Here is a 5,000-nt window from a genome sequence, read left to right on the forward strand (position 1 = left end):
ATAGGTAAGTTATTATGGTAAGGGAGTTGGCCAGTCTGGCTTTGCATTTTTTTTTTTTTTTTTTTTTTTTTGCAAAATAAGGGGCATTATTACCAAAAATGTCAATTTCATTAGAATTTTATAAGATTGATGTTTTTGTTAATACTAGCACCATTTAGTCAGTTACAAGTCACCAACCAGTACAAACCCTGGCTTCACATATTAATTGTCAAGCTACTAAGTGTTACCTCTCAGAACATATATTTAAAAAAATCATTTATTGGTACTCTTTGCTCAGAATTGGGTAAAATTACGATTTTTTCAAGCACCATTTAGCTTGTACAAACTACCAACAGTAAAATATTCGCGCATAACATGCCATTAAATTTTCATATGTTAACCTCTAGTCAGAGGTTTTTCATATATAATTATCTCCTTTTGATTTTACAGAATCGATCTCTGGACCACGTTTTAGTGAATGCATTCATCACAGGTCATATTTTGAATTAAGGTGCATGTATCTCGATGGGAACATGTTTTAGAATGGATGAGGGCTGAAGGAAAATGTGAAGATGCTTATGAGGCAGAAGTGGAGAATGTGACTACAATGTTCAAGAAGGATGGAATAAATTATGATGATGACATCTGTGATGCAATAAGGGATCTACAGAGGCACTGTGCACCATTAATATGCAAGCGCTACTATAAGAATGTAACATAATATTCAAAAGGCCCGAATGTGCCTTCTGGACCACATATCTAGAGATGGTAGAAATTTCATCAGAGCTAACAGCGATGGGAATTGGAAGTTGTACTTGGAGACATTCGCTGCAATGTTAGCATACCTGACGATATATGGCCACACCAACTATGCACTCTGAGGACCAGTATACCTTGCAGAAATGAAAGGTATACAAAAATCAGTTCCAGAACTACACAGAGAATTTGAGAACGGTTATTTTCATTAAGAGAAGCCAAGAGCGATTCAACCAAGTACCGGCATACCAAGCAACAGAGCTGCAAAACAAAACACAACCTTTCCAACGGTATCATTGGAATAACCAGAAATGATACAGCCATGCATTACATGGGCAGAACGCTCAGATGTCTCCTACAAAACCTAGTGTCGAAAAGAATGACGAAGCCATCTCCACCCCAAAATGATGCTCTGCCATTAAGAATCACACATGTTATTGAAGCTGTAGAGAAACTGGTTGAACTGTTCAAAAGATTCAATGTCTTCAGACTCAATCAGGCAAGAATAGTTGATCACCTACAAGATGGTTCAATAGAGCATAATTTCGTAGATGCAGATGATGATGCAGGTCAAGAAGCAGTATGCGAACCACAGCTTATTTCGTTGACTATCAAAGATGTTGCTACTTCTGATAAACAAACAGACTTGCTTACTGCAAAAGATAGAGGCAGTGCATTGGTGTGTGGAAATGTTAAGCAATGTCTGATTGGTAAATCTGTGCCATTTTTTTTAATCCATTTAAGCGAAACATATCGTAAATCTTTAGTAATTGATGCAAAGCCAGTATCACAAATAGGAATAATGTCAAGAAAACTTCAAAAGCCGACAGAAAGTTAATACAACAGCTGTTCAGCGCATCCAGAGCAGCTGCACTATTAACATGAAGGACGGTTCTCACTCGTGAACTGTTATAGGTGCCACCATCTTTAAGGAAGGGAAAATTAATTCCACCTCAAAATCAGACAAGATTGCCATCTTATCTGCCCATGTAGAAACACCACCATCAATACCAAACTCAGCTCCAACTCAGCGGATGTAAGTACTGATAGACGTTCATGCCTTGATCCAGTCCTTGGGAAATCCAAGTAATGCACAAACATTTAATGATTATGCAAAGGTGTTCCTTAGTGTCATGACCCAACATGTAAAAGCTAGCGTCAAGCGTCTTGATGTAGTCTTTGACGCACAATTCAACAGTCAATCAGAGGACCAACAAGAGAGAAAGGAATTGTTAAGAAAACGTCAATCTGAATTTCTAAGTGATTATGTCATGGAGCATGGTAACTAATCTAATGAATTTGAACCGGTGACGTGAATTGGCCAAGTCATCACTTTCTGGAGGTATAGCAGATCTTCGGAGCATTCATGAAGAGGCAAACAGTCAGTGCAACAGGATCATAGTTGTATTCAGAGACAATGATGTGGTGCTGTTAATTCACATTTTGGGCACCCATCAATGGATTGACATTTGGATGGTAAGTGGGACAGCTCGCCACATGAAATGCCATCGTGTCCATATCATTACTGAAAAACTCCTGCTGTCATTCTTTAATAGGTGTGGAGAGACGAAGTGTTGGAAAGTGTTTAAGCAGAATCCACAGTTGATTAGTGGAGTTGGTCAAGATGGTGGTGTTGTGCCGGTAAAAGAATATGAGTGCATACTGTGCGGTGGTCCATATCCGCTTGGTGGTGTTAATCAAGCACGGACCAAATGTTTGAGAAAATACAAACAGAACTAGAAAGGCTGCCACAAACCAACTCTGCACTGCAGCTACAATTGGCAGATGCCAATTTCCATACCAGGGTATGGCTGCAATCTAATGTAGGAGTGCAGAACGTTGGATTACCAGCAACCACAGGCGGCTGGCAAGAGACTGATGATAGCCGGTTACAGCTTGCAGGGGGTTTGGTCAATACTTCCCTCAATCCCCGAAGAATGAGCTGAACTAGTGACATGTGGTTGCAAGTCCAAGTACAAGATTACGTGTTGTAAATGCAGCAATATATAATCAAGCATCAATGAACCCGGTGGTGTCTGTTAATACCACCCCAAAAAAGTGGAAAAAAAAAACAGGGATAATTTCTCTAAAAGTGAGTTGGGACTATCTGCCAGATATATTACTTACAGTGGAAAATGAATGACTTAAACTAATGGATTTGAAAGCTTTGCAATTGTTCAAGTACACTTTTATTAATCTATTTGGATTTATTGGCCTCTAAAACAGGTGTGGCCCCGAATGTTTACCTTTATGGTATATAATAAGCGATTTATGGCCATTTTAAGGTTTTGGCGGCCATCTTGAAAACTAAGGTCAAAATTAGAAAATGGCGATGGCGAGCAACCCATACATAATGGAAATATACATAATGGAAATGTGCTTTCACAAGGTTGGTTGCTTTAAAAAAAATGCTGTCCAAAGTTTCTTTGACATAGCATGGCTTGCCGTTTATTCCAAATATTAGAATAACCGTTAGCACTTTAACCCCCTAAATATTTGTTAAATCATCACAGCATTTATCCATGCTATTGAAATCAACAATAGGTTGGCTATTTAACAATAAAAAAAGCACCGGAAAGCGAAATTGCATGCATAGTGTATTGATCATCCCCCTAGAGACAACGAACGTTACACATATCAGCAGTTTAATTTAGGGATGGGTATTCCACGCGTAAAATAATTCAGATCGGAATTTATGTTATATTTATTTATTGTTAAATGTTTTAAACATTCTGATTGAGGTACAACAACAAAATGTTATAGATGTACAACTTATTGGTTAGTGGGTTATTATGATAGTTATTAATCAAGGTGTTGCAATTATTTTCCTGATATTCAAGTAAAACCTGAATGACATCATGGTAACAATAACGTAAGTCTTAATAGTTATACAAAAGATAAGATTTGACTAAAGATATTTATATGCGGATATACTGTAGAGAAATTCCTACAAACTTCATTCCAATTGTATATGATGTTTATATTAAAGTATCTGCATTCATAAAATCCTTTAAAAATATCACTCATACTCCGAAAATTGATTATAAATTTTCCATTCGTCTATATGACAGGGCTAGAAGATCACATTATAAACAATGCAGATCTGTATGAAATAAGAAAGGAAATACGTTTATTCCCCTTAACCTTTCCTTCGACAAAAATCAGGGCGCAAGTCTTAATGGATAACTAATTAATCTTTCTTTTTTCAGAAAACGGAAGAAACGGAAGGGAGAATGAATAAAGAAAGTAGCTTGATATATGTGTGTTTGGGTAAGGGTCCTTCACACTATGTCGCACGTAAATGCGACACGATGTAGCACCTACATGCGGCTAGCAGTCGACTTTCATTTCTACTGTACCTTTTCGGTCCGGCATCGCATTACAGCCGACAGGCCCCACTGGCCATGTCCGGTGCTGCACCCAGACGCGATTGCAGTTGGCCATTAAGTTCAATACGTGTCTTCACACTATGCGATTGTTTTCTGCATATACGTGCGGCAGCAGTAGACTTCCACTGCTTCTGGTGATCGGGCGCATTGGGTATTGAAATCATTTAAGGGATATAAATAGTGTTATTCCCATTGCTGAATAACCAACTGGTTCCCGCAACGAAAAAACATCACTGAAGTCCTGATTTCTCCTCTGCCCACTGGGCGTTGGTTGGAACCCAGGAAAGGACGGAATTATTATCAGCTAAAATTTTCTCCAACAATTAACATATATGATAGTATATTAATTACGAGGTAAAGCGAATTCGGTATTAAAGGACATTTGTAGTTCGATGCATCTATATGAATCACGGTGATGTGATAAATATTCATATATATAGATATATATATATATATATATATATATATATATATATATATATATATACATTGATTTACTTATTTATTTATATACGTGTGTGCGTGTGTGTGTGGTATACACACGTATAAGGTGAAAATTAAAGACCGAGTTCGGAGCGCTTTTCTGTATTTCGTACATTTCTTCCGGGTACAAAGTAAAATAAATAAACAGATATTTATTAGAAGTAACTTACAAAATACAATGTCAATAGCCTAAAATAATTCAAATCCTAAAAGGTGGCATTTCACTTCTTTTCAATTTCATAAACAAACTAACTAAAATATTCAAAAATCGATTACTGAAATACTTAGTAGTAGTAGGTTCAACAATATTTATTTTAACAATATTATTACGAAATGTTATCTCTGATGAGTTTTTCATTATATACAGTGATTAAAATGATTCTTTATGTAAAG

Source organism: Macrobrachium nipponense, chromosome 27 (genome assembly GCF_015104395.2).
Source record: "Macrobrachium nipponense isolate FS-2020 chromosome 27, ASM1510439v2, whole genome shotgun sequence".
Lineage (NCBI taxonomy): Eukaryota > Metazoa > Arthropoda > Malacostraca > Decapoda > Palaemonidae > Macrobrachium > Macrobrachium nipponense.